We start from the raw sequence: 9,985 nt of genomic DNA, 5'->3' as shown, positions 1-9,985 counted from the left end.
CAATCCCTGTTTGCGGACTATATGGACAGTAGGCGCGCCTGCAGGAGCACACAGGTATATCATATTCTGTTATTCACGGCGCACGGCCTATTTGGTGCGCTGGAGGCCAGGTGGAAAACACATTTCCAGTCACTGGTTTTTAGTTCGGCGGAGGGGTTATTCAGGGTCGAGCAGCCTGGCAATGGGGGGCAGTTGGGGGGAGCAACCCAGCGGGGAGGGGGCAGTTGGAGGCGAACAGGCCAGTGGGGGGCAGTTGGGGGCGAGAAGGTCAGTGGGGGGGCAGTTGGGGACAAGCAGGCTGGCAGGCAGAGTGGTTAGGGGCGATCAGGCAGGCAGGCAGGTGAGCGGTTAGGAGCCAGCGGTCCCGGATTACGAGAAGGTCCACTGAGGGGTCCAGATTGTAGAGGGTGCAGGTGGGGCTGAGGGACACCCCCCCCACCCATGCACAAATTTCATGCACTGGGCCACTGGTCTAATCTAATAAAAGAGAAACATGCAAATTGACCACACCTCCACTATGCCCCAAGCCACGCCCACCAGCCAATCAGAGCAACTATATGCAAATTAACCCAATCAAGATGGCGGCCGGCAGCCACGGAGCTGGAGCAAGCAGGAGGCTTGGTTGCCCCAATGATGGAGGAAGCCAAGCTTCCCGCCTGCTCTGGCCGGCTGTGGCCTCCACTCAAGGCAACAAAGTTTCAATTATAGAAGCTAAATAAATCCCAGATACCTGCTTCCAGCCAGCCTCCACTGGGAGCTTGGGTGGCTGGGGGCCGTAGCCAGCCTGCAAACAGCCATCAGCCCCTCACCCAGGATGGCCACACCCTCATGGGGTGAGGTTCCCCGCTGGGGGGCTTGGCCAGCCTGCAAACAGCCATCAGCCCCTCACCCAGAATGGCCAGGCACCCCAGCAGGACCCCCACCCTGAAGGGGGTGTGGCCAGCCTGCAAACAGCCATCAACCACTCACCCAGGCTGGCCAGGCACCCCAGCAGGACCCCCACCCTGATCCGGGACACTCTTCAGGGCAAACCAGCCGGCCCCCACCCATGCACCAGGCCTCTATCCTATAATAATAAAAGAGCAATATGTTAATTAGACTGGATGTCCTTCTGGACGACTTTGACTGGTCACTATGACACACACTGACCACCAGGGGGCAGACACTCCTGCCGGTGGCGCTGGGAAGCCTCAATCCCAGGTGCCATTGGGAAGCCAGTGCCGGCAGCCGGGGGAAGGAAGGCCTACTCTTTCACGAATTTCATGCATCGGGCCTCTAGTAAGTAAATAAGGGGAAATGTTTTAGAATCACTATTTAATGACTTATTACTGTATAGTAATGAAGACTGCAGATTAAATTCTGTACCCTAAGATTTTTTTTTAAAAAAAAATACATTTTATTGATTTTTTACAGAGAGGAAGGGAGAGAGATAGAGAGTTAGAAATATCGATGAGAGAGAAACATCGATTAGCTGCCTCCTGCACATCTCCTACTGGGGATGTGCCCGCAACCCAGGTACATGCCCTTGACCGGAATCGAACCCGGGACCCTTCAGTCCGCAGGCCGACGCTCTATCCACTGAGCCAAACTGGTTTCGGCTGTACCCTAAGATTTTTAACACTGAAAGTAAGTCTTAAGTTCTGTCAGAGATTTGTTACCCTCAATACAGATATTAGAAATTTAACTTTTTTGTAATACGTTTTCATCTCTCAGTACTGTGTAGATGTTATAATGGGTACAAATGCATAGCGCTTGGTCTTTACCCTCAAGGAGTTTATACATTTGGAAAGAAGAAACATGTTCATGTGACAACTAAGTAAGATAGAATATGTATACACATGTATTATATACATGGTTCTAGATTGAATGTAGGTGAAGGGAAGTACAAACCGAGTAGATGAGAGGAAGTATTGGAAGGGAAAAATAAAGAAGGATAAATTAAGAAAGAGAAAACAAAATTTACTCAAAGTGAGTTCTCAGAATTCCAAATAAAACACAGGAATAACTCTAATGCTGTTACAGACACGAGAAAATCAAGAATCAGATCATTGTACTCACTTTAGATGATAAAGACTTTGAATATGTTTGGGTGTTCAGAAACTTAAATGAAGGCTTTTGTTTTAAAAGAACAAGGAATTTAAAACTCAAAACAAATGTTAACATGAACAGGTGAATACAATAAAGAATGTGCAATTACAAATCTTTGAGATAAAAAAGATAGTAATTGAAATAAAAAGTACAGTGGATAGCATAAACTATAGAAGAGAGATAGGAAGATAACAAATAGTAATGCATACATAGTTAAGGGAAATAGAAGATGGATGGAGTTTTCTATTCTCATACTAGGAATTCCAAAAGGAGAGAATGGAGGAAAATGGTAGAGAAATAATATTAAAAATATAACTTCTTCGAATTTTCTAAAACTAAAGGAAGGTAAAAGTAACTCCACGTATTTACAAAGTTTACTGGATCTGCAAAACTTCAGTATAAACAATCTTAAAAGCCATCAAGGGTAAAAGATCAGATTACCTGCTAGGGTAGATTACATCATTGAGACATTGAGGCCATTTTTTACCCACTCTTTTTTAGTGCTCTTTACCATGTACCTTTGTAGTGGTCTCCCACTACAAAGTGGATGGGATGTATTATCCTGCCCTTTACTGAGTTCAGTCATGTGACTTGCTTTCACTGATGGAATGGGAGCAGATGTGTCACATAGCATAATATTGAGAGAGGCTTGAGTACCAGGGCTTGCTCTTTCACCTCTCCCATTGCCATGGGAAAAACATGCCAGGCCAGTTTACTGGTCCTAGGAAGAATAAATAGGTTTTGTTTTGTTTTTTAAATAAACAAAGCCACAGATCTGTGGGAAAATGCAAAAGATCTAACATTTGTTTCATTGGAGTTCCAGAAGGAGAGTGCAAGGCTGAAAAATATTTGAAGAAATAATGTTTGAAAATGTTCCAAATTTGGAAAAAGCGAAACCAACAGATTTAAGAAGCAAAGTAAACTCTAAAAAGGACAGACCCGAAGAAATCCACATCTAAACACATAATCACATTTCTGAAAACTAAGGACCCTGCCCCAGCCCCATTCACCCAATCTTGAAAGCAGCTCAATGAAACAATACATTTATTATCTATACTAATAAAAGGGTAATATGCTAATTAGACCGGATGTCTTCTGGACAGCCATCTGGACAAATCCAACATGGCTGCGAGGGCTGAGGGGCGTGGTGGGAGAGGCGGGGCAGCGCAGGAGAGGCAGGTCCGCGCGGCCCCTTTCGCAGAGGCCACTGGAGAGGTACCGCCGCTGCTGCTGCTGCTGCTGCCATGGGAGAGGAGTCGGTGCCCCTGCTGCTGCCACTGCCACCACCCCTTTCACAGAGGCAGCACAGGAGAGGCCTTGGTGCGGGCTGGTCTAGCGCCACGGCCCCTTTTGTGGCAGGGGTGCGGGAGAGGCCACAGGAGAGGGGGCTGCGTGGTCCCAGTCCCAGTGCTACCCCTTCCACAGAGGTAGCGGTACAGGCCCAGTCCCGGTGCCTCGCCTCCACAGAGGCTAGACAGGATGCGACCTGGTGTGCCTCAACCTCCCACAGCCCCTCCCCCAGCTGGTCTGGTGCCAGAACGCCCCCCATCCACCTGTAGGCGGGGGGTGGGGCCAACGCTAAGAAGTGAGGGCCGAGGGCTGGCAGCTGCGGTGGCCGGCAATGGGGTGATTGGGGCGGCGCCTTCCCATGATCGGCCTGGTTGCTTCCTGCAGAGGTAGGCCAGACTGTGGCTTAGGCAGGGAGCAGGCCTAAGCCATCAGTAAGACATCCCCTGAGGGCTCCCAGACTGTGAGAGGGGCAGGCCAGGCTGAGGGACTCCCCCCCTTCACCCCCCAGTGCACAAATTTTTGTGCACCGAGCCTCTGGTAGGGTAATAATGATTTGAATGGTGGTAGATGTCTTCTTAGAAACCATGAAGCCAGAAGGAAGTGGTGAAATATTTTTCATATGTTGAAAGAAAACACCTGTTAACCCATAATTGTATATCCAGCAAAAATATCCTTCAGGGATGAAAGTAAAATAAAGATATTTTCAGATGAAATTAACTTAAGAGATTTATCACCAACAGTCTTTTTTCACAAAAATTTCTTCAAATAGAAAGGAAATGATAACTGAAGAATACTTGGAACATTAGGAATGAAGAAATAACGGGGAAGGGTGACTATCTGAGGAGATTTTAGTCCTGAGCTTTTAAAATTATTTGAGTGCTCACTTCAGCAGCACATATACTAAAATTGGAACAATACAGAGAAGATTAGCATGGCCCCTGGGTAAGAATGACATACAAACTTGTGAAGAGTTCCATATTTTTAGACTTAAATGTAAGTGGTGAAACTAGAAAAATCCTAGAAGAAACCATAGGCAGCGAATCTCAGATATCTTTGTAGCAATATATTTGTCGATACATCCCCTAGAGCAGTGGTTCTCAACCTTCTGGCCCTTTAAATACAGTTCCTCATATTGTGACCCAACCATAAAATTATTTTCGTTGCTACTTCATAACTGTAATGTTGCTACTGTTATGAATCGTAATGTAAATATCTGATATGCAGGATGGTCTTAGGCGACCCCTGTGAAAGGGTTGTTTGACCGCCAAAGGGGTCGCGACCCACAGGTTGAGAACCGCTGCCCTAGAGCAAGGGAAACAGGAAAAAATAAACAAATGGGAATACATCAAACTAAAAAGCTTCTGCACAGCAAAAGAAACCATCAACACAATGAAAAGGGAGCCAACTATATGGGAGAACATATTTTCCAATGATACATCTGATAAGAGGTTAATAAAAACCTCATACAACTTAATAGAAGGAAGACAGACAATCGAATTTAAAAATGGGCAAAGGACCTGCATAGACACTTCTCCAAAGAGCACATACAGGTGGGCATGAAACATGAAAAAATGCTCAAAGTCACCAATCATCAGAGAGATGCAGATTAAAACTACAATGAGTTATCACAGCTACCAGAATGGTTATCATCAACAAACGATAAATCGTGGCGAGGATGTGGAGAAAAAGGAACCCTTGTGCACTGCTGGTGGGAATGCAAACTGGTGAGTCCACTGTGGAGAACAGTATGGAGTTTCCTCAAAAAATTAAAAATGGAACTGTTATTTGACCCAATGATCTCACTGCTAGGGACATATCCTGAGAAGCCTGAAACACCAATCAGAAAGAATATATGCACCCCTATGTTCATAGCAGCACAATTTACAATAGCTAAGATGTGGAAACTGACCAAGTGCCCATCAGTAGATGAGTAGATAAAATACCTGTGGTACATTTACACAATGAAACACTACGCAGCTGTAAAAAAGAAGGATCTCTTACCCTTTGAGACACCATGGAGGGACCTAAAGAGTATTATGTTAGGCTGTGCACTCGGAGGTCCCGGATCTGCCTCTTGCTTCAACAGTGTTTGGACAGAACAGACCCAGGGACGCCCCATCTTCCAGCCTCTGACCACTCTCCTGTGTCTCATCCAGTTACCACCTTCAGAACCACCTCCGGGACCAGCCAACACACCGTTTTGTTTCTACCTTAGCTCCTTGTTGCTGAACAACCATGAACTCCCAAATTCGTCAGAATTATTCCACCAAGGTGGAGGCTATGGTCAATCACCCAGACAACCTGCAACTGCAGGCCTCCTACACCTACCTCTCTCTGGGCTACGATTTCAACTGTGTGGAGGGTGTGGGCCACTTCTGCGAGTTGGCGGAGCAGAAGTGCAAGGGCGCTGAGCATCTCTTAAAAGTTGCAAAACAAGCGTGGCGGCTGCATTCTTTTCCAGGATGTGCAGAAACCTTCCCAAGATGACTGGGGCAAAACTCAGGACGCCATGGAAACCACCCTGGCCCTGGAGAAGAACCTGAACCAGGCCCTTTTGGAGCTGCATGCCCTGGGTCCTACCCGTGCAGACCCTCATCTCTGCGACTTCCTGGAGAACCACTTCCTGGATGAACAAGTGAAACTGATTAAGAAGATGGGTGAGTATCTCTTCGAAAGGCTCACCCTCAAGCACGACTAGGCGCCTTTGGAGCCCAGAGGCCTTTCAGAGGCCCCTCTGCATCCCCCTGGTGTCTCTGGCTTTTACCTGAGCCTCTTCCCGAAACTACTATCCATTCTTTTAACCACCCTGGAGCCCTCTCCAATGCATTGGACCAAATGAAACAATAAAGCCTTTTGCAGGAAAAAAAAAAAAGTATTATGTTAAACAAAATAAACCAGTCACAGAAAGACACATATCACATGACCTAACTTATATGTGGAATCTAGTGAACAAAGCAAACTGAAAAAAAATACATCTAGAGACATGGAAGCATGGAATAGACTGATGAATCTCAGAGGGAAGGGGGAGGAGCTGCAGGAAGAGATTAACCAAAGAACTTACATGCAAATGTGCATAACCCGTGGACACACAGTAGCGTCGTGAAGGCCTGGGGGAGGGTTGGAGGAGCTTAGTGGGGGGAAAAGGAACATCTAATACTTTCAGCAATAAAGAGAAATTTTTAAAAATCATGTTTGACATTCAAAAGGGAAATTACAGTATTTCTGAAGTAGCACTTGAGTGTAGAGATGTTTAAGACCAACTGTATCCTAAAGGCGAGGAGAATAATGTGGTGTAAATTTTTTTAAGGTTTTTACATTCCACTTGAAGTAGTAAAATATTGATACTAGTATACTGATATATTAAGTATGTAAATTGTAATTTCTAGAGCAAGCACTAAAAATAACATGAGATACACTCAAGAAACTATAGACAGTCCTCACTTATGATGATTTGATTTACGGCTTTTTGACTTTATGATGGTGTGAAAGTGGTTGGCATTCAGGAGAAACTGCGCTTCAAATTTTGAGTTTTGATCATTTCCTTAGCTAGAAATAAACATGCAATACTCTCTCATGATGCTGGGCACTGGCAGTGAAGCATAGCTCCCAGTCAGGCATGTCATTATGGAGTAAACAACGGACACTCTACAGTGCACTGTGTTGCTAGTGTTTTTTTGGATATTTTGTTGAGGACGTTTAAGGTAGGCTTGGCTATGCTATGATGATCAGTATATCAGTTGTGTTAAATGCATTTTTGATTTAACAATATTTATAACGTATGATGGATTTTTTGGCACATAACCCCATTGTCATTGTAAGTCAGGGAATATCTGTATGATAAATTAAAATATGGTAGGCTCTGGCGGGGTTGCTCAGTTGGTTGGAGTGTCACTCCATAATACCAAAAAGGTTTCAGGTTCAGTTCCCAATGAGGGCACATACCCAGGTTGCGGGTTTCATCCTCAGTCGGGGCACCTCTAAAATCAATGAAAAAAAACCACATATAATTGAGTGAGGATTAAAAAAAAATGGTAGTGGGCCACAAGAAGGCAGAAATAGAGAAATAGGCATGTAAACAGAACAGAAAACAGTAAAATGACAGGCTTAATCCTTACATAAATAATTATATTAAATGTAAATGCTCTGAATAAACCTATTAAAAGATTTTCAGAATGGGCAAAAAACCATGATCCAACTATATGCTTTTACAAGAAAATTACTTCAGATGTAATGATATATTACATCTTGCTAAAGATTGTTTATCAGATAATCTATGGGAAATCTCATATTTCATAGTGAAATTACAGAAACTTTCCCATTAGAGTTAGGAACTAGATTATAAATTCTCTATCACTTCTTCTGTTCAATTATAAAATAAGAAAAGAAAAAGAAAAAGTGATTTCTCTTGCTATCAGAAAGTAGAGTTTTCCTATGAAAACTTTTGTAAGCCAAAATGACGAAAAGTGCAGTATGTGACATTTTTTTCGTAAAGCGAAAGTCCTCTTCGGATATTTTTTCTGCTAATGAAAATAGGTGTACTCAGAAAGAAGGCACAATATGAACTTTTGGAGAGTGGGGGATACCTGTAATAGAATTGAAAAGAAAGATGCAATTGTTTTTGTGTTTTATTTTTAATTGTTAGAAAAATCAAGAGACTCTACAAATTCAAAACTTATAATAGTTCAGTTGCTGAGTATATAATCAACATAAAGACTACTCATTTTTCTAGTAAGTAGTTTTAAAATGTTATAGGAATAAAGATCCCTTTTTCATTAACAGTAGCAACAGCTACAAGAAGAACCATGACTAAGAAGATGACTATTAAAGTTTGTAAGATTTTAAGAAAAATTTCAGATCAGAATTGAAGGACATAAAAGAAGACCCAAATAAATGGTGCAGTTTTACATTATGATCTTGCATTGGTAGGCTTAATTTTATAAGTGTCCACATTAGTCTATAAAATTTGCTGCATTTCTATTTACTATCCCCCTCCCCATCTTGTTGCAACTCATTCTAAATTTTATTTGCAAACAAATGTCTATGAAGAAGCAAAATGTTCCTGAGTAGGGAGAATGTGTGGGTGAGGGGAGGCGGGCATGCACATGAGGGCCTGGGTTTTTGTTGTAGTGATTAGTATGGGCACATGTATAGAGGAATAGACCAGAATGGAATAGGAAGCTCAGATGTGGCATTACAAGTCCATGGATTAAGCATGGACTATGCAGTAAATGTTGCTAAGATTATTGGTTATTGAAGAAAAGAACTAAATGTAGACCTTGACCTTACTTCATACTTCCAGGTAGATTACAGATCTATCTACACTAATAAAAGAAAGATGCAAATTAACCATCACTCCGCCACTCCGCTACACCCACCAGCCAATCAGGAGCAAGTATGCAAATTAACCCAACTAAGATGGCAGTGGCCACGGAGTTGGAGCGAGCAGGAGGCTTGGGTTGCCCCCGGTGATGGAGGAAGCCAAGCTTTCTGCCTGCCCTGGCGGGCCCTGGGCTCCACTCAAGGCTACAAAGTTTCAATTATAGAAGATAAATAAATCCCAGATACCTGCTTCCAGCCCGCCCTGGCCTCTGCTCAAGGAAGCGCTGAAAAAAAAAAAGGAGAGGCTGAGAGCTTAGGTCGCCAGGGGGCATGGCCAGCCTGAAAACAGCCATCAGCCCCTCACCCAGGCTGGCCAGGCACCCCAGCAGGACCCCCTGAAGGGGCTTTGGCCATTCTGCAAACAGCCATCAGCCCCTCACCCTGAAGGGGCTGTGGGCATCCTGAAAACGGCCTTCAGCCCCTCACCCAGGCTGGCCACACCCCCATGGGGTGAGGGTCCCCGCTGGGGTGCTTGACCAGCCTGCAAACAGCCATCAGCCCCTCACCCAGGCTGGCCAGGCACCCCAGTGGGACACCCCCCACCCTGAAGGGGCTGTGGCCATTCTGCAAACAGCCATCAGCCCCTCACCCAGACTGGCCAGGCACCCCAGCGGGGACCTCCACCCTGATCCGGAACACCCTTCATGGCAAACCAGCCGGCCCCCACCCGTGCACAAGGCCTCTATCTATACTAATAAAAGGGTAAAATGCTAATTAGACCGGCATGACTGGCCATCTTCCGGATGTCCGACTTCCTTCCAGACAAAGCCAATGGTGGTGGGGGCCGAGGCAGAAGCAGTTAGGGGAGATCAGGCCTCAGGGAGGGTAATTAGGGGCAATCAGGCAGGCAGGCAGAGGCAGTTAAGGAGCAATCAGGCAGGCAGGCAGAGAGGTTAGGGGTGATCAGGCAGGCAGGCAGAGGGGTTAGGGGCAATCAGGCAGGCAGAGGCAGTTAGGGGCAATCAGGCAGGCAGGCAGGTGAGTGGTTAGGAGCCAGTGGTCTCAGATTGCAAGAGGAATGTCTGACTTCCGGTTTAGTCAGACATACCCAAAGGGGTCCCTGATTTGAGAGGGTGCAGGCTGGGCGAGGGAACCCCCCCCCCCCCCCATGCAAATTTCCTGCACCGGGCCACTAGTCTTACATAATAAAAGGGTAATGTGCAAATTGACCCTAACAGCAGAATGACTGGGAATGACTGGTCCCTATGACACACACTGACCACCAGGG

General features: G+C 45.2%; 1 protein-coding gene, 1 non-coding gene and 1 pseudogene across 16 annotated transcripts in view; all 3 read left to right on the top strand.

The window, feature by feature from the left end:
• The window catches only part of ARHGAP12 (Rho GTPase activating protein 12), a 179,244-nt gene that overhangs the window by 106,416 nt on the left and 62,843 nt on the right, over window positions 1-9,985 (top strand). The gene's annotated exons all lie outside the window — the stretch shown is intronic.
• Window positions 4,255-4,361, top strand: LOC111825523. The gene has a single exon (XR_002828704.1). It is a non-coding gene; the product is annotated as a U6 spliceosomal RNA (small nuclear RNA).
• On the top strand, window positions 5,054-7,967 carry LOC106696782 (annotated as a pseudogene).

This window comes from Myotis lucifugus, unplaced genomic scaffold (genome assembly GCF_000147115.1).
Source record: "Myotis lucifugus unplaced genomic scaffold, Myoluc2.0 scaffold_29, whole genome shotgun sequence".
Classification (NCBI taxonomy): domain Eukaryota; kingdom Metazoa; phylum Chordata; class Mammalia; order Chiroptera; family Vespertilionidae; genus Myotis; species Myotis lucifugus.
Note: the sequence above shows the minus strand (reverse complement) of the source record. Positions and strands in the feature narration are given on the sequence as shown.